We start from the raw sequence: 22,756 nt of genomic DNA on the forward strand, positions 1-22,756 counted from the left end.
GGTCGAACAAGGGACAAATGAGGAAGGGGGGGGGCATGAAGTCCCCAAAAATTTATTTATACAACGAATATGTAAAAAAAAAAGTTACATTCATATAAAGTGCATTCTTTACTTGTTAATCGCAGAAAATTTTATATTGATTAGATAATTACCTGATTTTTTTGTAGATTTTTAAAAACAGACTATGCTATGTAAATTAAAAACACTTAATAAATTGGCGGTCACCATATATATATATATATATATATATATATATATATATATATACTTATTTCAGGTAGAAAGATATCCAAAAATTAAGAATAATTGAATTTCAACAAGGGCCATTGATAGTGCTCAATCAAAGAAAGCAAATTATATTTTTAAATATTTTTTTTATTATTCTTTATGTAAATACAATCATATCTTGCTACGATGTGCAGGCTGTTTCAATCATATTTGATTTCATCAGGCAAGAAAAATTAAAATACAAAAATTAAAAAGGTTCCAGACCTTTTCAAATTTTGAGGAGAGAAAATATGCTATGACTGGCGTGAAGCAAAGCTAAAGCTTTTATGGGTTTAAATTAATTACAAAAATCAAAATTCTGTTAAAGACGTGGTGGTGGGGGTTTAAAAGGATAGTTTTAGGGTTAGAGTTAAGTTAGAGAGAGTGATAAGAAGGGAAGGTTAATATAAAGATATAGAGGGTGGTATGAATACACTAAGAGGAAGAAAAGGAGAAGAGGGTGGGTGGGTGAAAACAGTTGGCATGGTGTCAGACGATGATATTAACAATATTATAATTGAAGTCATTTAGAAGAGTTTCAACTGGAGAAAGAAAGTTTAACTAAATTGGGTCATCTTGTCTATAAATAAAACACAACGTCTTTCGTTTATTTATTCATTTATTAATTATTTTTTAAATTATATCTTTTGTTTTGAAATTAACGTTTTGATTTGCAGTTCTCAGAAAATATTTACCTCCCTTTTGATACGATTCGAAGTCTCCAGTTTCTTTTTTTTTGGCAAAACTCAATTTTCGCTAATTGTCTTCAACAACTTTTTTTTTTATTAATAATTAATTTTCTACCTTATCGTTTTTCGTAATTTTTGGATATGTTCATTGCAGTGACATTACAATTCATTAAATACCATGGTTCCATGAAGAACAAATAATATTACTCCTACCTTACAAATTGAAAAAAAAATTTGATGAAAAAATTAGGTACGTGCAAAATGAATGCCGATGCTCAAAATGTATAAACATTTTGACCCCTTCCTTTACTTAAAAATTCACCAAAAATCAGAAAATTAACCCATTTTTATGAAATTTTTAGTATTTATCAAATAATGATCACGGAATATAATGAACGCATTATTATTTTTATTTAAATCTTGGTGAAAATGTATTATTTTATTTAAACAAAATTACTTTTACTAAAGTTATGGTTTTCAGTAGTAAAAAAAAAAATGAATGAATTTATTTTTGCTTTTTTATGAAAATAAAGCGTCGTAAATTATAACAATTAAAAAAATATATTTAATTTTCACAAGAACATTACGAAAAAAGACCCTAAAGTCCATATTAATGAATTCGATATAACTTGAAGAAAAATCAATTTCTCAAACTATCATTGAATTAAGCATTTTTTATTCAATATTTTCACACAAAACAATTATAATTGCAAAAAATATTTCTACTTTTTTTTTTGATTGCAGGTTTAGAATAATTTTTATATGTAAGATTCTAATATTTTCCTTGCTTGCATGAATGTGAAGCTTTCGGCATAATATAATTTTTATATAATCTTGAACAATAATAATATAAAAAATTTTTTTTAAATAGGAACATAGAAAAATAATTAAATTAAAAAATGGTAAAAATGATACAAACGTTCAGGATAGGAATGAATCCTTCGCTGTTTAAGCTAATTAATAAATTTTTTGTCCAAACAAGGCGTTTTTTTTTTTTTTTTAAATTATTTATTTAATTCATTATCTTAGGATTTTGCTTTACTAATTATCTTTGAAATAGAACCAGAAAACTTATATTTATCTTTTAATGAATCTATTTAACTTCAAAATTTAGCTGATACTTAGCTTGCCGTGAAAACATTTATCATAATTTTTTTTTCACGTGTACAAATATTTTTTTCCTTTTGGAAATTTACTTTAGTCTTTAATCTTTCAAATATAATCAAAAAGTAGCCGGAAACCTACAAAAACATTATAATAAATCGGCTCCCCCCTATCTTTATTCGTCCATTTTGTCGGTACCTTGAAAAAATATATTAAATAAAATAATAACGAACAAACAAACAAAACAGCATAAAAACAATATAATTACTTCCACAACAAAAGGGAGATAACTTATAACTTCACCAAGTTGTTCCCCTTTATCTTTGTAAATCATGTTTGATGATTACATTTTTCTTTTTTTTACAAAGGAACAAACACTTATCAAGGCCCAGGGGCCACTCGAGGGTAGGGGTTAAAGAGTGTGCAGTGGTCAAAAGGACAATATCATAGTAATCGTTAGAAGTGTAAATTTGGTAAATTGGATTACTTAAGGGGAACGGTTCATCAAGAACTTGTTTACATTGGACTTGAAGACGGCCATATTGTAGTCAGCTGGAAAGTAGGTAAACGGAAGAGATTTCAGCAGGTGTGTAGTTCTAAGAAAGAAGCATTGTTCACGGAATTTACATTTAGGTTTAGACACAGATAAAGAGTGGGGGAAATTATTGATAGTGTTTACAACCAAACAAGTGTTTCTCGTGAATGTTTGGCGAGGGGGAACTATAGATTGGAGCTCACGCGAGCACTTGCCATGAAAATAATGATAAAACAGAGACAGGCTCGCAACGTCTCTTCTGTGAGAAAGAGGTTGCAGGGAAGAGAAAAGGGTCCCCGCCTCAACTAGGCTATGAAGTCTATTCTGAACTCTGTCAAGGCAAGATGTTTTTCCTAGCAGCTCCTGCCCAGAGCAATACTGTATCCTTGGACGTACCTAGCTCTTATATAGGTAGAGAATTGTATCAGCAGGTAGATATCTACTGGATCGATAGAAGGATCCCATCATTTTTCCAGCGACCTTGATTTGATGTATGTATTCCATTTTAGATCAGGAGTAAAGGTTAAGTCCAGAAGCTTGTCAAAACATGAAGCCTCCCCAAGATGAGAGCCATTCATTTCAGTTGATGCCAGATGGGGATCAGAACGTTGATGATGCAAAGATAGAAGCTTGGTTTTAGATGCATTAAAAGTAACCAGCCACTTTTTCCCCCATTGTACCACATGCTCAAGATCAGAGGAGAGAGAATTGGAGAGAACTTGGTCGTTTACTGTCTTAGATGTGCTACCATAAATGGTAGTGTCGTCAGTATAAATGTCTACAAATGATGTAAGGATGTGATTTGGAAGATCATTAATGTAGATCAGGAAAAGAGTTGGGCCCAGGATGGACCCCTGAGGGACACCGGCATTAATACTGTGAGCTTCTGATTTTTGCCCCTCAACTGCTACTCTTATGAACCTATCAGAAAAAAATGATTTAATAATTGAGAAGACATTTCCAGCTATACCATAGCTAGAGATCTTATGAAGTAAACCTTTATGCCATACCCTATCAAAGGCCTTAGATATGTCAAGAGCAATTGCCCTAGAAAGGTTGCCTCCGTCGAGAGATTTGCTAATCCTATGAGATATAACTGTAAGCACATCTGCTGTAGATCTAGCAGAACGGAAACCATATTGAGTGTCACTAAGAAGGTTATTTTTGTTGAGATGGTTGATTATCAATTATCAACATTTATTGTCGTCCTGTCAAATTTTGCAAAAATTAACTAATAAATTAAAAGCGAAATATTTTTTTGGCGTGAGAGATGCCATGTCCTAACAATTTCTCGTTAACTCATTTTTAATTTTTTAAATTTTTACTTCAAAATTCTAAAATCAATCATTAAGAGAAAAAGTAATCACTAAATAAATTTATTAATCAATTTTATTGAAAACTCCGCTATCGTTTATCAAGAATCTTTTTAATTTCATTTTTTGTTGGTTGTTTTTCGGAGGGAGATATAGTTTTTACCCCCCCCCCTCTTTAAATTATATTTTAAAAAATCTTAAAATTTATTATTTTCTTTTTAAAACCAAATCTCCCTCAGTAATTTCTTTAATTTTCTATTTTTTAGCGATTATCAAGACCCCTAAGATGTGATATACTGGACATTATTTCTCGTTCTCACGTAACACTCCACATGTTTTTTGTTTGTTTTCTGTGTTTTTTTTTCTTTAACGAATAAACGATTCCAAATAAATTAAACAACAAACAACATAGTCGGCGAGGTATAAAAATCGATTTTACCCTTTTATAAACAACAGTAAATAAGTAAATTCTTTTTATATTAATATAAAAAAATATGCGGTCTCGTTTATGAACACATTAAACGCTTTAAAATAAGTGAAACCACTAAGAACTTAGCCAGTTAGGTAGAAAACGGACACTTAGAAAATCGATTTTATTTAAAAAAAACAAAAACATTAAACAAGTAAAAATATTTTTAAAAAACATTAGGGGGGGGACTATAGTCTATTTTAAAAACAATATCTCCTTTAAGAACGATCATAAAATGTGTTTTCAATCGATATTTATTCAAGAAGGGACTAGTTTTCCTACCTAGCGAAAGGGGTCGAGTTTTCTGAAGACAAGTTTTCCCGGGACGAGTTTTCCTAAATTCAGTTTTTAAAGGTTAAGGTCTAATTTCTTAATAATCTTACCATAACGTTTACTTTTTAATTAAGAAAAAAAAAAGTTGCCGAACTTCTTTTAAAAATATTTTCATCAAATGAAAATATTGTTGTTTTTTTTCTTAATAGTCGCGTAAAGACTCCATTTTGTATGGTACTTTGTACAGTTTAGTCAAGACATTAAAAAATGAAAATATCGAAAAAAGTTTAAATTGCACATATGTTGCGGTAGCTGATCGTCCGGAGACGATCGACTCTACAACTTATATGAAGGATGACACGGGCAGTAAGAAAATCGGTGAACTGGCAAAGAAGAAACGACAGACACGGATTGATCGTTTAAAAGACGAAAAGGTCGTCCTTTTATTTTTGACGAAAAAAAGGCGGGGGGATCAAAATAGACTAGGATTTTGTGAGACGGTAGCGTAAGGTGCCGGTAGTCTGTAGAAAAACAAAGTTTAAGAAGATTTTTGGCCAAATTAAAGTACATGTAGGTTGATGTTAACAACAATACAAGACAACTGGCAAAAGTGAAAGGTACAAGTAGGCTAGCGTAAACAAAGCAAAAGGCAAGTAAGCTTATTACATGTAAAAGTACAGGTAGGTTAGCGAGAGCAATAATTAATAGAGGGTAGCATGAGCGATAATCAATAAGGCTAGCATAAGCAGGAAAAGGTTCATATAAGATTAGCACAAGCAAAAGTACAAAAGGATAGCATGTACAACAAGAGATCATGTGAGTTCAAGTAAGTTTGTATAAGCGAAGTGTCTCAAGCAAGCTAGCGTAAGCAAAAAGTTTAAGTAAAGCTAGCGAGCAGAAAAAGTTTATGTAAGTTCAGAGCTGAAAGAAAGAAATTCTGAATACTTGCGGAAAAAAACGTCAAGCTGGCGGTGTAGGAATACCGGCAGGCAAAACGAAAGAGTTGTCGGCAAACTGATCAGCGAGTCATAGTAGTGTTGTCAAAGAACCGTGGGAATATGGTGTTAGCAAGCAGAGGATGACATCGTTGGAATCCTGTGGTAGCAGTGGACAAGCAACACAGGGGAGAGCGTCGCTGAAAAATTGGGAGGCGCCGGAGCTGAAGACTGGAACTGTAGTCTGGAGCTGCTGGAGTCTGGAAATGCAGGAGACCGGAGCCTGGAAATGCAGAAGACTGGAGCTGTTGGAGCCTGGAACTGCAGGAGACTGGAGCTGCTGGAGCCTGGAATCTGGAGCTGCTGGAGCCTGGAACTGCAGGAGACCGGAGCCTGGAAATGCAGAAGACTGGAGCTGCTGGAGCCTGGAACTGCAGGAGACTGGAGCTGCTGGAGCCTGGAATCTGGAGCCTGGAACTGCAGGAGACCGGAGCCTGGAAATGCAGAAGACTGGAGCTGTTGGAGCCTGGAACTGCAGGAGACTGGAGCTACTGGAGCCTGGAATCTAGAGCTGCTGGAGCCTGAGACTGGAGCTGCTGGAGAGGCTGAAGCTGGTCTCAGGATGCAAGCAGGAGTAGTTTGTGAAAAACTTATTAGCCTTGAAAAAGACTGTTTTGAAATACTGCTGCTCCTGTTGTTGATGTTGTCGCTGCCGCTGCTGCTGCTGCGGGGTGGGGGACCCTTGACAGGGGTTCCTCGACTGTGTCGATGGATTCGGGAGGCTTCCAAACTCCCAGGCGGGCGGTATTTATTTGCTCCCCCACCGAGCAAATTAGGCACAAAGCCAATTTTTAAAGTGAGGAGTGAAGGGCAGGGGGAAGGGAAAAGGGGACCAGCTCCCGAGAGGTGGGAAATGGGAGCTGGATAGTGATTTTCCAGCTGGCCCAAGTAGGGTTGCCCCTACATGGACCAGAAGATTGCCACAAGGGCAATGGTCTTTGCTTGCAGCATCTGCCGGAACAGATACTACACTTTGAGATATTAAATCTTTTATTCATGTTAAAAAAATACAGAAAAAAATCAACGATGAACAAAAAACTTAGGCACATGGCCAACTCAAAAGGGGGGATTTTGGGGGTCGTTGGTCATCCTTGTCACTCCAGAACTAAACAAAGTCAAAAGTTTCTCCCAGCTAGTATCTTCTTTCACCATAATACCGCATTCACCCTTTCATATTGGGGGACGTCCTAGTAACTCCCAATTTTTAAAACATTTTTTATTGACGTGTAAAAACAAAAAAAGATAACAATAAAATGGTAACAATAATTCATTTGTGTCGAGGGAGGGGGAAGAAAAAACAAAAGGTGATTAGTAGGACCCTCCCAACCCCGTCTAGTTGATAGACTGCCCGTTCCACTAGGTTTGTAAAAGGAACCTCGCTTCTGCGGGTCAGTCTCTAGGTGGGGATGCCCTCTAGATGGGGGTGAATGGAGAAAAGAAAATTTTGTGGGTAAGGGATGGAGGTTAGTTTGTATTTCTTTTTCTCCAAGATGGGTAAAATTTAGAGGAAGGGGTGAAAACAAAAATTGCAGGTAAGAGGGGATGGGGATCTTGGAGGCTTCCTAATCGGGGAGGGATGGAACACACACTCAGCTAGCTGAGAGACTACTTGTTTAATTTAACTTTACAGAACTGCGCGTTCCACACCTAGGCGGGGAACACGTATTCAAATCTGGCTCCTCTTCGTACACACAGACTTGCCACATGTATCCATCTTCTGTCAAATGCCGCGCGATGCAGCCTTCTTCTATCACATCTGATCTTCACCCGTAGTTGGTGTTTAAAGAACGCGATCAGATCTTGATCAGAAAAAGACAACACCCCCCGGCAACCTTGCAGACGCGACGTCCAAATCACCATTCTCGCCACGGCCAGAATCGTAACGTAGACCATTTGTCTTTCCCGGTCCCACGGCGGCCTCACGTTGTCCACAACATTGGATACAGTAATTGGGCGAGGATGCTCAGGATCGATGCGAGCCGTCACCCCACTGACATACGACCAGTACTGGCGGAGTTCGCGGCAATCGAAGAAAGCGTGATCCGTAGTTTCCACAGCCGTTGTCCCACAACGGGGACAATCAGGCGACTCCAGAAACCCAGAACTGCATTGTATGTTGTTGAGTGGAAGTGCATTTCGGGCCAATCGCCAGGTCAGAGAGAACTCCGAATTGTTCAGATGACTCGAACCTGGCGCCCAGCTCCACGCGGAGCGGATCTCACTCTGCTGCCACCCCAAACGCGCGCATAGCGGGTCGTCAGCGGCCCCCTTCACTAGATCCCTGTGGAGTTCCCTACGGGTAGCAGTCACAAGGTCACTGGACCTTGGTAGTCGTTTTAGCGCGGCTCGGCACTCTTTCATGTAGGCAGATTCTCCCCGCGGCCTGCGACGGCTCTCGATGGAAGGGTCGAGAACGAGGTCGGGGAAGGCGGCAGTAACCACGGGGTGCCACGGTTGCTCCTCCTGCATATAGTGGCTCAGGAAGGCCAGCCTCTCAGCATCTCGATGACACTTCAAGTCCGGCATTCCCAAGCCTCCCTCACACGGACGTTGAATACAGACCTGTCTGCTCACCCAGTGTCTTCCTCTGTCCCAAAGGAGCGAGGACAAGAGTTTGACAAGAGCTTTTAGGTGTTGTGCAGGCAGGGGAAGTACGGCCAGTCGGTAAAGGATGAGAGGAAAGACGTAAGTGGCGCACGCCTCAGCTCTACCCTTTAAGGAAAGTTTCCTAGGAAGCCACGAATTGACTGCAGCCTCCACCTTTGACCGTACCTCCAACCAATTCTTGTCAAGCTGGAGACCCGGTCCGAACCACACGCCGAGGATCCGGACCGGGCCATCTGTCCAGCTGAAGGGCGCAGGGAGGTTTGCGTTGCCACTCCATGCGCCCAACCGCAGTCCTACCGACTTGTTGCGGTTTATCTTGGCCCCTGTAATTCTTTCGTACTGTGTGAGTGCCTCCGACACGACCTCAATGTCTCTGAAGCCCGACACGAAGATCGTGACATCATCGGCGAACGCGGATACCTTGGCAGCTGTGCCGCCAGGCAGAGCCATTCCGCGCAGGGCCGAATTTGCCTCCCCATGTCTCAGCTTGCGGAGAAGAGGCTCCAAAGCCAGGACATAAAGCAGGGGCGACAGCGGACAACCCTGACGAACCGACCGAGAGATAACAAAGGGTTTCGAGCGCTTTCCGTTCACTTGCACGACAGCCATGGGCTGTCGATACATTATGGAGATCCACTTGCAAAAGTCCGGTTTAAAACCGGCGGCCTCTAAGACAGATGCCAGGAAACGATGGTCGACCCTATCGAAAGCTTTGGACTGATCTAAGTTTATCAGCGCGGCTTCCGTGTCGTCATCTATTCCCCCCTCTAGGATCATGCGGATCAGGTGCAAGTTGTTCTGAATCGATCTCCCCTTCACAGCGTAGTTCTGTTCCGGTTCAACCAACTCGTCGATAACAACCTGCAGCCGATTCGACAGGACCTTGGCCAAAATCTTCAACTCTGTGTTTAGCAGAGTTATGGGCCTGTAGTCGTCTAACTCTTCCCCTCCATGCCCGTCACCTTTCTTCAGCAATGTGATCACTCCCTTGGTCACCTGCCCTGGGATGGATCCCTGAGCAAACCAATGGTTGAACATATCCGTCAGAAGAGGCAGAAACATGGGCGACAGCCTCAAGTACAGTTCGTATGGCAGACCATCAAGTCCTGGCGATCTGTCACAGCTGACCTGCTTCAGCGCAGTAAAGACCTCCCGCTCCGTCACCCGGCCCTCGCAACCAGCCGCTCTAGCCACCTCGAGGCGGGGAGAGTCGGCCAAATAGTCGCTAAACTCAAGGACCGGAAGATCGGGCTGCTGCGTAAAACGCTCCTCGAAATGTTCTCGAAACCCCTCGCAGATCTCCCGAGTCGATTCCAGGGTGCGTCCATTCGGATGTTTGATTTTTGCAATGTATTTGTCCGAGCCACGCCTAGAAACCTCACGGCGCACGTCTGCATCAGAATTGACTGCTTCGTTGCCTATCTTTCTAAGCCTAGCTCTAACTACTTGGCCTTCGTAACGCTCGCTAGTCTCGCGTAGAAGGTCCTGCTTAGCTAGTTCCTGACTAACCCTATCACCCTCCCCCGTAGCCTGGGCTAGTTTCTGCTCTAGCTTCTTCTTCGTCTTGGCCTTATCTAGTGCGAGGCGCTGGGCATACTTGACGGAGAAGCTTCTGATCTTGGCTTTGAGACCTAACCACCACTTACTCCCGGTAACCGCCCCCACTAGTGCCTTCTTAATCAATTCTCTTAACTGATCTTGGAAGTCTTGTATCTCCAGAAGGGAGGTGTTTAACTTCCAGTACCCCGCTAACTTAGGCCTATTTCCTAGCTTCAGCCGGGCCATAACTAATTTATGGTCCGTCTGGCCTAGCCAAGTGAACGTGGGACAAGATAAGAAGTCTACTTCGCCTCTCCTAACTAACATCCTGTCCAAATAAGTATTTGGATAGGAGGAAACACTATTGGTCCACGTCCACATCTCCCGCCCTGGATGCTCGACCCGAAACCTGTCGACCAGACCGCATCTAGCCATCAGATCAGCCAGGCTGGACTCGCACCTCTCCGATCCTCTAGCTCCGCCTCCTACCTTATCTATGTCGGGGTCTAAGATGGAATTCCAATCCCCCATTAGCACTACCCGCTTCCGACAATCTACAAACGCGTCAAGCTGACTGAAGAATGAGACCCTCTCACGAGCGGTGCTGGGCGCATGAACCGCAATCACCCGAAACACAGAATCTTTTACGGCAACATCGGCCACAACCAGCCTACCCACTGCATCTCTATGGACAACGTCGACCGTCGCCGACAGGGTACGTTTAACCAGCACGGAAACTCCCTTCCCCCGCGGGCTGCCATATGCTGAGAAAACCTCAAAGTCTCGGGCCAGCACCTGACAGTCCACAGAGGAAACGAAATGCGTCTCCTGAATCGCAGCGACATCCACTCCCAGGGACAAGAGGTCGTGCCGGAGGCGAGCCGCCCGGCCCGATGATCTCAAGCCCCTCGCATTCAGACTAGCCAAATTCAAAGCTATGGTACCTACCTTAAGGTGTGTTACACTCAGCTCCGAAGTCAGCCGGGGAAAGGACACCGACGTTGTGTGCAATGCTCAAGGTGGTCAGGTTTTTCATGTCCTGACCTTCTCTCACAATGCCGCCGACATCCAAAGGGTAAGTCAATTTAAGGGCCCTATAGAGTGACGGATGGACCAACACTGGGACCCTTCCCTTGCATTGTTTTGCGAGTTCCTCAAGGGAAGGGTCATTTTTCCTAATCAGTTCAATTCCCGGACCAGCCCCTTCAGCGGCTTCCAGCATTGTCCACACGTTGGTTTTGCAGGCCTCAGGAAGCCTGACGAAAGTTGTTAGCCGTGGGGCGTCCGGGAAATTAGAGGGGACATTAACGTCTTTTCCCCCTATCTGTTGGCAGTCCAGCAGAGGTTTTAAATTTTTTCTCTGCCGGTGTGGTACGCCCATTGCCACAGACAGGGGGTCTACAGAACAAAGTTCCTCTCTCGTTTCGAGGGCGAGAGTCCCTGTTGGAGTGAGTCCGTAAGTGGGAGAATCTGAAGGGTCTCTCCCCCTCCCGGGTTCATTCTTTTCTTTCTGGGATGGCGGCTCAATTTGCATTGGTGTGGGGACGAGTGTCTGTGTGGTGTCTGGTGTTGGTGTTGGTGCGGTGTCTGGTGTTGGTGTGATGTCTGGTGTTGGTGTTGGTGCGGTGTCTGGTGTTGGTGTTGGTGCAGTGTCTGGTGTTGGTGCAGTGTCTGGTGTTGGTGCAGTGTCTGGTGTTGGTGCAGTGTCTGGTGTTGGTGCGGTGTCTGATGTTGGTGTTGGTGCGGTGTCTGATGTTGGTGTTGGTGTTAGTGCGGTGTCTAGTGTTGGTGCAGTATGTGGTATGGGGGTGGAAGTGGGTTGTGTTGTTGTTAGAGGTGGTGTATGCTCACAGGGAGTGGGGGCTGCCTTTTCTTCCCCTTTCCTTTTCTTTTTTATTCTTTTGAATGAACCGGGGAGTGGTGAGGTTGAGTTCCTCTCCCTCTCACTAGCAGATTCATCCTCAGAGGAGCAGTGTTTTCTTCGCTTGATCCCCGTCTCAATTGGTGTGGGGACCGTTGGTTGTTGCTGCTCCTCTAATTGTTGTTTCTCCGGTTGATGCTGTTGCTTTTCTGGTTGCTGCAGCCGTTTTTGTTGCTGCTGTTCTGGCTGTTGCTGCTGCTGCTGTTTTTGTTGTTGCTGCTGTTTTCGTGGCATTGGTTGTGGAATTGGCCGCGGCAGCTGATGTTGTTGCTGCGGCTGGTTCAACGGCTGGTTTGGCTGCTGCTGCTGTGTCTGCTGCCATGGCTGTTGCTGCGGCTGTTGTGGAGGCTGCTGTTGTTGTTGCTGCCTCGGTTGTTGGGTTGGTTGTGGGACGGTGGCAGATGGGATTGTGGGCTTCCGTTTCCGCCTCATTACCGTGATCCATTCCTCCCCTTTGGGCTCCTGCACAGTTTTGGGTTTCCTCGGTGCTGGGGTTGGTGCTCTGGTTGCAGGAGTTGTGACAGCCTGTTTGGACACTGGTGCTGTCTCAGAGGTTGGGACCGCCTTTAGTGTCACTTGAGTAGGATTTGACCTTTGAGGGCAGCTCTTGGCCATGTGACCCTGTTTTTGGCAAAACCAGCAGTGCGGACGACGCCCCTCCACTACTACTGTCATAGTTGCCTCCTTAAATGTCAGCTGTGCTGGTATCGCCTGGAAGCCTTCTTTCTTTAGCCTCATGGCCACAGTGTAGCTGCCCAAGTGCATGCCGGTTTTCGACCGCACTGGGGTTATTTTTTCCACCTCGCCGAACTGTGTGAAGAAGGATCCCAGGATTTCTGCTGATATTTGCATAGGTACATTGAATACCTGCACCCGGGTCCTTGTCCTGCCCTGGTATTCGGGCTTTAGTTTTGTTCTCCCATACTTAATTTCCTGTAGGGAGAGTCTCTCCGCATCTTCCTTGGTGGGTAGGAGGATGTCCCACATGGCGTAGCTCCTCTGGTACAGGTATAATACCGGGATGTTTAGCTTGTGTAGGAGCCCTGACATGTCTTCCTTTTTCATCCCTAGGAGGCGGTTTTCCGGCATATCCGAGATGATGAGGGAGAGCACTCTGTCTTCGATTGCCTCCCAAGCGCCTGGCACTGGTTTAATTTCTGCCCCCTCTATGTATTGTCTGTACTTGGTCAAGTACAAGTCTCTATACTCTTGAGGGGACAGTTGCTTCTCTACAGTCTTCCCCCATGCCGACCCTCTTGTTGGTGTTGGATCTTTGGTGAGGTTGGACTGTTTTTGCTGTTCCTTGGCGGAAGGGTTGCTATTTTGAGGCGCATTTCCCTTTCCGCTTTCCTTTGGGACCGACTCTCCCTGCTCTATACTTCTTCCAGGAAATACTTCCCTTTTTGGGGAGTCGGCCTCCTGGGGAGCGTTGTCCTCTTTATTGTCCTTGGGAGCTTTTGCCCCTTTTGTTTTGGGGAGGTCTAGGCTGTATGCCCCCTCGTTTTCTTGATTTGCTCCCCTTTTGGGGCAGTAGCCCTCCTGGGGAGCACTGTCTCTCTTATCGTCCTTTGGGGCTACTGCCTCTTGATTTTTGGAGTCAGAGCGGGATGCCCTGTCCAACATTGTTTTTTCTCCCCTTTGTGGGGAGTCGCCCTCTTGGGGAGCACTGTCTCCCTTATCGTCCTTTGGGGCTACTGCCTCTTGATTTTTGTTGCCGGAACGGGATGCCCCGTCCAACATTGTTTTTTCTCCCCTTTTTGGGGAGTCGCCCTCTTGGGGAGCTGCTGGTGAGTTTTTTCCCTTCTGAGGGGCGTCCTTTGGTTTAGTGTCCGGGCGGTATGCCCCGTTGCTTTTTGCTTCCCCTGTTGGGGAGCCGTCCTCTTGGGGAGCAGTTTTTCTTGTGGTAGCCTCCTGGCTGGGGGTATCTGTATTGGTGGTCCCCGGGCTGGGGGTGTCCATTTTTGAATAAAAGCTCTCTCTTCCCTGTATAAATTCACCAAAATGAGTGACGTGGAGTCGACGTCCAAATTGGGAGCCGATTTTGGCGCCAAAAAGAAGTGGCGCCAAAGGCGGCAAGAGGGGAGATAGAACTGAGAGAGGGAGTGGGAAGTTAGTGGAGGGAAGAGAGAAAGTGTTTCCGACCCTCCCTCGCGGGAAGGTCGTAAATTATCAGCTCGGATCCCCCCCGTGGGGGAGGGGGGAGAGCAGAGAAAGACAGACAAAGTGGGGGTGCGGACAGAACGCTACCCAACAAGCTCGCCGGGCACGAGAATGTGTCGCCAGAACAAGACTGCCTATCGCTGTGTATGTATCAGAGAACAGATACTACACTTTGATCTTGGCCCGAAGGCCACAAAGGTGCCCCGCGAGGGAACTTGCAGACGGGCGGTATTTATTTGCTCCCCCACCGAGCAAATTAGGTACAAGGCCGATTTTTTAAGTGAGGAGTGAAGGGGAGGGGGAAGGGAAAAGGGGACCAGCTCCCGAGAGGTGGGAAATGGGAGCTGGATAGTGATTTGCCAGCTGGCCCAAGTAGGGTTGCCCCTACATGAACCAGAAGATTGCCACAAGGGCAATGGTCTTTGCTTGCAGCATCTGCCGGAACAGACCCGAAGGCCACAAAGGTGCCCCTGCGAGGGAACTCGCAGGTGGGCGGGGTATTTATTTGCTCCCCCACTAAGCAAATTAGGCACAAGGCCGATTTTTAATGTGAGGAATGAAGGGGAAATGGGGACCAATTACCCAGGGAGTAGGAGAGCTGGATAGTGAAAATTGGTATGAAGGGTTTCCCTTATATTGACCAAGGTCTTATATGTGGGGTTGCCCCCACATATGGTCTTTGCTTGCAGTATCTGCCGGAACAGATACTACACTTTGATCTGGTCGCCCGGGCCACGGAGGGCCGGGCAAGTGTCGACGCTCCCAACAAACGAATAAATGCTTCTGATTAATTTAGATGAGTTTATGGCATCGCAAATATGTGTTAAAAAGGTAAACACTCCTATTTAATAAAGTATAGTATAAATGGGGTGAGTTAATTATTGGTCTTAGTGCCCAAGAATTGAAAAAAATCACAAATTCTAAGGGCCTAAGCGAAAATGGAAAAAAATCTGTACCGGAAGCGTCCGACATGCGCAGAGCGTTTGTTTTCATTTGTTTCTTTTTCAAATGAGAGAGAGAGAAAAGTAGAAACGAAAGCGATAAGAAAAAGGTAAACAAAGTGGAGGCGGTGATTTCTTTTGCACCGCGACACGCGACACATATCTGTTATGGAATGAAGTTCTCCGAAAAAGTTTCACTAAATTTCATCAAATAGTTTTTATTTTACAGCAAAAAAAAAAACAAAACAATTTGTTATTATACCAAGCAAAAGATTCGATTTTTAGGAAGAAAAGCTAGTTATTAAAGATAGGGAGAAAGTGTCGGCGCTTTACATGGACTTTAACTCCATTGGAGTTATCTCCCATGTCGTTTCTAAAATTCAAACAAAAATTTAAAACAAATCCAAGATGTTTGTCTTCAACGCGCTCTCATAAAAACGTGTTTTTCTGCTGTAAAAAAACAAAACAAAAAACTACTCGATCAAATGAAGTGAAATTTTTTCCGGAGATCTTCATGTCAAAACGGATAACTTTTTTTTCTATATTTTCAATTTTTAATGTCTTGATTAATTGTACAAGTACCCTTTGTATTATTAATGTTATAAACTTTGTTACATTAAAAAAAAAAGGTTCGTCACAGCTTTTTTTCTTTTTTAATGTTTTGATTAAAAAAATATCACGACCTAAATTATGAGATGAAAAATGAAGAATCTTTTAATAAACGAGAGTTGTCTCCCTCTGCACAGTGGCAAATTGTAAAACGCCAAAAAATAATAGTAGTAGATGTAAAATGTTCAGTCGTGTTAGTAACTGCTAAATTTGTCCCTTTAGTCTAGTCTAACAGTCCTTAAGTAGCTATAACAAAAGTAGAGAGGGTACAGGATAGAAAGAGGAAAGAGATAGAAAACACTTACTCAGATACTCTTTTTTTTTTTTTTTTTTTTTACAATGGTCAACCATTTTTATCTTTTTACTTGTGCACGGAAAGTAATTCAACCAAAGTTATTTCCCCTTAATTATCATATCTCCTTTTATTACGGTAACCATATCCTTTAAAGTTCTTGTAGATGCCGAAACATAACCATGTATATCCGTTCAAAATTCTTGGAAGTCCTCATATATTTCTCTCCCCGACAGCAGAATCCTCACTTCCCAGTCCAGCAGAGTTTATCTTCTTTTACCGTCTGCACAGCAAGCGATTCTTTATTATAATAACTTCCTTAATTGGAATATTTTGGATTTTTATGTCTTTACTAACAAGTCTTCTTTGACGAATTTATAGTCAGGTCACAACGTCAGGATAAAAACATAACCTTCACTTGTTTAGTTTCTCCAATTTTTTGATTATCAACTGGTTTAAAGTCCAGTTAAGACTGTTCTAATTTTTACGTCTTTATTGACTAGGTACGTGCAAAATGAATGCCGTGCTCAAAATGTATAAATATTTTAACCCCTCCCTTTACTTAAAAATTCACCAAAAAATCAGGAAATTAACCAATTTTAATGAAATTTTCATTATTTATCAAATAATGATCACAAAATATAATGAACCAATTATGTTTATTTAAATCTTGGTGGAAATGTATTATTTTGTTTAAACAAAAAATACCTTTACTAAAGTTATGGTTTTTAGTAATAAATAAAAAACGCATGGATTTATTTTTGCTTTTTTATGTAAATAAAGCATCGTAATGTGTAACAATAATAAAATAAAATAATTACACGAACATTACGAAAAAAGCCCTAAAGTCCGTATTAACGAAATCGATATAACTCGAGGAAAAATTAATTTCTAGAACTACCAATATTATCATTGAATTAAGCATTGTTTATTTAATATTTTCACACAAAAAAAATCATAATTGCAAAAATTATTTCTACTTTTTTATTACGATTACATTTTTAATGTAATCTTTATATGTAAGAGTCTAATATTTCCATTGCACGCATGAACGTATAATCATCAACGTAAGATAATGTTCATATAATCTTGGAAAATAAAGTAAAAAAAAATTAAATTGAAAAACAGGAATATAGAAAAATAATTTAATTAAAAAATGGTAAAAATTATACGAACGTCCCATGTCCGCACCATCTGCAAATCTCTAACTTCTAATTTTTACATCTTTATTGACGAAGACAAAGTTTGCACATCCACATCGGTGGATATTGAATCCTCAACTGACGAAGATATCACAAATCTTCACACAAAATAAGCGGGAGTTTCTGCAGCCAAGTACTATTCAGTCACATGATACAACAATGATGACCATCATCAGAAACAAAGAGAAAGGGTAAGAAAGAAGAAGAGGAAAAAGATAGGAAGAAAGATTAAGCAAGAATAATATTCCAACATATGAAGGACCTCTGCTACACTGACCAAGGACAGACAAGATGAAGTGTAGCATCAGAACAGATACTACACTGTGATCTTGGCGAAACAACATTATATTATATGACGCTTACATAAAATTGATTTTGTTTGAAATGTTTAAAAAGTTGGAAGAGAGAACCACAATTAGTATGGTACCTTTACTAGTATTTATTACAACGTTTCGGCCTTCTTCAAGTATATCTTGTCAAACTCGAAAATCTTTCTGTCTAACTTCGAAATTTGCATAGAATTTTGAACAAAATCCTTTCTTGAATCCGCAGAGGTAGCATGTTCTCGTTGCTCCAGTCATGACCTGCTAGAAGTCTTAAATCATAAGTTGCATTCTTCGTCTCGTCCACACTGATGTCTTCACCTTCACTCTCCAGAATAGTGTCACTTACAACTGAATTTTACCAAGTACTTTATCCATTATGCTACACAGGCAATTTTAGCATTATGAATTTTGCAAGCCTTAAACCTATTCTTTTAATGTAAAATCTGACAACTTAACACTATAATTTTCTACTTATTACTATATCTATATCTATCTATCTATCTATCTATCTATCTATATATATATATATATATATATATATATATATATATAGTAATTTATAAAATATATATGGCGATTAAGCTACACTGAATATTCTGCGTTTCATCCACTATAGGATTCGTCAGGCTTATGCAGTGTAGCTTAATCGCCATATATATTTTATAAATTACTAACTAGCTCTACCTACGTATTGACCACTTTTGAAGTAAATACTTCAAGTTTACGCATAAATCTATACTTTCGTATATTAAATTTATGTGAGTAAATGAAGTAGTTATATATATATATATATATATATATATATATATTATTTATGAGACGATTCTGATATTTTCCTTAATTTCTATACAATTACTTATTCTTAGCTAAATTCCCAATTCTGATACAATTACTGACTCCGATTCCAGTTCTTTTCAAATCCCTCTTTAACTATAGAATTCTTTTTTTTTCTTTTTTTTTTTTTTTTTAACTTTCTGATTATCACAAAACCCCATGCAATATATGTATATGTTATATATTACACTTATGTGTAGGTGGGGGGAGTGATTTTAGTTTTACTGGTGGTTTAAAATCAATATTATTACGAATGTTAACAAAAAATACATAAAGACATTTTGGAAATACAACTGAAATGATATAATGGCCCCTGGACTCGATATATCTTGCCAAACAAGATGGAAAATGTAAGATTGACAACCGAACAATGCGTGAAAGCAACGAAAACACAAACACTTCCAAACAATATAAAAATAGGTTTATTAAAGATAAAAATAAAAAAAGATTCAACGAAAAGAATATATTCAAAATTTTAGGGTTTGGGATATTTCTAAGCATATAAACTGAGCAAAAGTCTTGGAAAGAGATTAACTGCATAACTAGAAATCACGCAAACATGAGGAAAAATTAAACTTCAGTCTGATAGAAGGAGAAACAAAATTTACACTCACAGTTCCCTTTTTTTCTTTTTTTTTTGTTCTTTTTCTTTTCACAACTTGATAGCGACATTTTTAGTTTGAGAGAATCCTTTTGTGGGGAAAGAAAGTTTAAATAATAAATTCACGGTTCTTCCATTTTTTTCTTATTATCCGCTTTTTGTAACATGTCTATCGGTCATTTTCGGTTTTCTAAAATAGTGTTCCTTTTTTTAAAATTTTATTTCAGTCGTCTCTTCTCCCACAAGTAGAAAGGCATCATTCCGGGTCGACAATCGAAGTGAAAAAGAATGAATGGGGCCGAAATCCAGGTCCTAAAAAAAATGGGGGAAAAGAAGGGAGTTTTACCTCTTGCCCTTCTTTTCTCTAATTCACATTCCGATCTAAAAATAGAATTGACAAAATCTCTTTCTTCATCTCTTGGCTGATGAAATATCTGCTAGTTGAATTCTTGGCTTTTGAGACCGGATCACAGTGTAATATTTGTTCTGCTGCTATACTTCACTTTTTCAGTCCTCGGTCAGTGGAAGAGAAATCCTTCATGACTGAGACAATTTCTACCTCTGTCTACGTCCAGAGTGCCCCTCTCTAGGGAACTGGATCTCCCCACATCAAAGCTCGATCTTTTGTTCAACACTGCTCTTGTGGGGAGGCAAGTAAATAGGAAACAAATGTGGTTGGCCATTCTCGTTCCCTCAGACTGACTTTAATATTAGGTTTTAAAAGAAGAATGAATTAGTGGACTCTCGCTCAGTTCAAAACAAATCTTTATTGCTAGCAAATAGGGAGAAAATGTATAACGTCGAGGTGGCCATCTATAACAATATATATGTATCATTTTATAGTTTGTACTCGCAATGGAAATTTAAGCTTTAAACAAAAACAAATAAAAAAGGTTAATTAAAAGAATCGTTTTCAACATCAGAAAATAGATATAATTTTTTCCAATTTCGATACCTTAAAAAGTTCCCATTATTTCTGATTCTCGTCCCAACAATAATATTGTTACACTACTCTTTGGACCACCACTCCCAGTGCCTTCTGAATGAGAATTCCAATTAGAATATATCCCAGAATCGCGTATCACATTAATAAAAAAAATAATTAGGTATCAATCATGAAATGCACGATCACTGACATATTAGATAGTAATCAAATTAGATAGTAATCAGTAATTGCATCACACGTTTGGCAAAAGCAAATTAAATGAAGAACTACAGAACATAACACCAAGAATTATATATTTCTATCTATGATATACAATGTTTTATTACACAATAAGAATCAATGATTTCAAGTGGATATGCAGACAACACCCAATGGGTCAGAGAAGAAAGATTAGCAAAAGAAACAAGCTGAAAGCTATATGATCCCCCGACTGATTTTGGATATTTTCTCCATTTAAACCCCTGACCTGTTGTAAAACATCAGGGTAAAACAGCCAAATGATACCGTTTCATGATAAACGATGCATTAATTTGAATTCGATACCAATCAGAACCCTTTTTTAGACAAAGTATGAATTTTTGGAGAAAAATAAATATGAGCCCCAAAAGGGGCGTTTTTCTAACCCCTAAAACACCCTTTTTGGGGCTCAAGCCCCACAATTTTCCCAGGGTAAAATATTATGTTTCCAGATGTATATTCATATCGTCTTGCTTTTGGGTATTATTCATTAAAATCTAAGGATTGGAAAAGATTCTATTGTGAGAACAACTAACTACCAAAATGAGAGCAAGAGTTCAAACAATGAAAATTAATACCAATCCTCATCTCCAAAAAAATTTTAAACAATTTATCTAACTGGAATACATCAAATTTATAGAAGTTTTGTTCAAATGAAAAAGAAATAAATTTGAAAACTTTAGAAAACCGAGTAATGCTGATAATTTCTGTTATTAAATGAAAAAAATATGAATAATTTGCTGGAGTGCTGCACTAATTCCTATTTCAGTCACATAAATTCTTTAGAGTGTAATGATTTTGGCATTTCTTCCAAACAAATTATCTCTACTGAAACCATGTTTGTAATAATAATAGAAATGATGAATTAAAAAGAGTAAGTTATAGCGGATTTGGCATTTATGTATGATACAGGCTGAGATACAGTTACCAAACTATGATTATTTTTCAAGGCCAAATATTTAAGAAAACAATTTAATAAAAATGGTATCGTAAAACTTTAATCTAACTTGTAAATACTATTTAACAAATAGCGCGGGGTCGTTAAATGCAAAAGCACTAAGTAATATTTATTTTATCAAAATAAAATTGTAAAAACATTTATTGTACCAAAATATAAGACACTTATGCATTATACGAGCGGGGCCATTTTGTTTTGTTGGGTTTCATTGAACAACCGATAGGGGGCGCAACTTTTCAACCTAATTCAACAGTGACAATAATTAAAGTATATTTTGCCATAGTTTTACTTTAATTCAAACAACTTTTTATTAAAATGCTATTTTCTCTTACGGCGACTTCTTCCCATTAAATTGTTTGAAGAAAATCCAATGTATCTCGAGAGAGTTAGACACAAGGGCAGTTTTTAATGTGGGGAAAGGAACAAAAATAGAAATTGCCTCAGTCTAGAAGGATTTCTACTCCACTGACTGAGGACAGAAAAGCGGATGTATAGTACCAGAACAGATACTACACTTTGCTCTCAGCCAAAAGGCCAAGTAATGTTGCTTTAATACAAAAAATTGTCTGTTTCTATAAATGTTTTTACAATTATATTTTGATACATTTTTATACAATAACTTTTGGCTTTTGTTATCAGTCTCTCGCTCCTGGACAGGATTCAAAAGAGAGTCGACAACTTGATAGGTCCTGAACTGTCATCTAAGCTTCAACCTCTATCACATCAATGAAATGTTGCATTCCTCTGCCTGTTCTACAAGTATTTTAATGGTGGATGCTCTGACGAACTACAAACCCTTGTGCCCCCTCGATATAATTACCCCCAACAAATCCGACAAGCAGCAAAATAGCACACCTACACAGTAAAGATCCCTAGATGTAAGAAAGCTTTTTACTCTAATAGTTTCTTCCCCAGAACTGCTATACTTTGGAATTCCTTTCCAGGATTCTGCTTTCCCAACTGGTACTAACATACAGAAGTTCAAGTGTAATGGGAACAGACATCTTGCTGCTCAATTCCTTGGAGCAACCTCAGTGGAGCATTTTTTTAATAGCACAGCTGGGATGAGATCGGGTCAACATGCTTTTGAGGTGTTTAGGTTTTTCATGATATCATGCACCTGAGAAGGGGCAATTTTCAGATCATCTAATGTGGCATCTGTCTGCAAAGGAAAGTCAGAGAGGGAGTGGTTTGCTGGGTCCAATGTGGAATTTGAGGCAAACTGACTGGCAAGCATGTTAGCTTTCTCAGTTGCCATTGAAACAACCCTATGATTGTTGGATAGTGGGAGAATTGTTGATTGCTCATTATTTACTACACCGTTGTAGATTTTCCAGAAATTAATAATTTCTAAGCTTTGATGTGTTTTCTGATGGTTTCGGTATATTCTCTCTTAACTGCCACTATTCCTTTCTAGCAATTACTTCTCGCTCCTATAAACTTTTGTTGTCTGTTTGTACTGGACTTATGTCAGTTAAATCTACGGTATGAATGCTGCCCTTGAGCAATGGCAGCTGCACAAGTAGAAGTAAACCATTGCTATAGAATTTCAGCATGGGAACATGTGCTTCAATTGCCATTTTGAACTATTCAGTGGTCTTATTTGTGCACTGTTCAGCAGGAAGAGAAAAAATATTTTCCCATGAAGCATCTTTGATGAGATCCCTAATGGCTTCCCAGTCAGCCTTCTTATAATACCTTATCGTTTTGAGCAACGGCTCTTCAGTTTTGGGTAAAAAATTTAGAGATATTTTTACCATTATCACAGCGTGATCAGCATTCCTGAGTGAGCTATGGGTATTCGTTACACAATCATCAGAAACTGCGGTCAGAAAAAGATCTAGATGTGAGGCATGTTGATCTTGCTGCTCTGGGAAACTTGTCAGAAACATAACCGTGATAAGGAATGAGATATAGAGAAGCTATGTGTTATTCTAG

At 40.2% G+C, this 22,756-nt stretch overlaps 2 protein-coding genes across 2 annotated transcripts in view; one reads left to right on the forward strand and one right to left on the reverse strand.

Annotated features, from left to right (window-relative positions):
- LOC145296667 (uncharacterized) overlaps positions 1-22,756 on the reverse strand; it is a 109,905-nt gene that overhangs the window by 77,090 nt on the left and 10,059 nt on the right. The window lies entirely within an intron of this gene.
- The window catches only part of LOC145296069 (uncharacterized), a 157,213-nt gene continuing 149,356 nt past the window's right edge, over positions 14,900-22,756 (forward strand). Inside the window, exon 1 of the mRNA XM_080142416.1 lies at positions 14,900-14,923. The gene's annotated coding sequence lies outside the window, so the exon portion shown is untranslated. The remainder of the gene's footprint in view (positions 14,924-22,756) is intronic.

The sequence above is a fragment of the Euprymna scolopes genome, chromosome 1 (assembly GCF_053919585.1).
Source record: "Euprymna scolopes isolate OS-2025 chromosome 1, ASM5391958v1, whole genome shotgun sequence".
NCBI lineage: Eukaryota > Metazoa > Mollusca > Cephalopoda > Sepiida > Sepiolidae > Euprymna > Euprymna scolopes.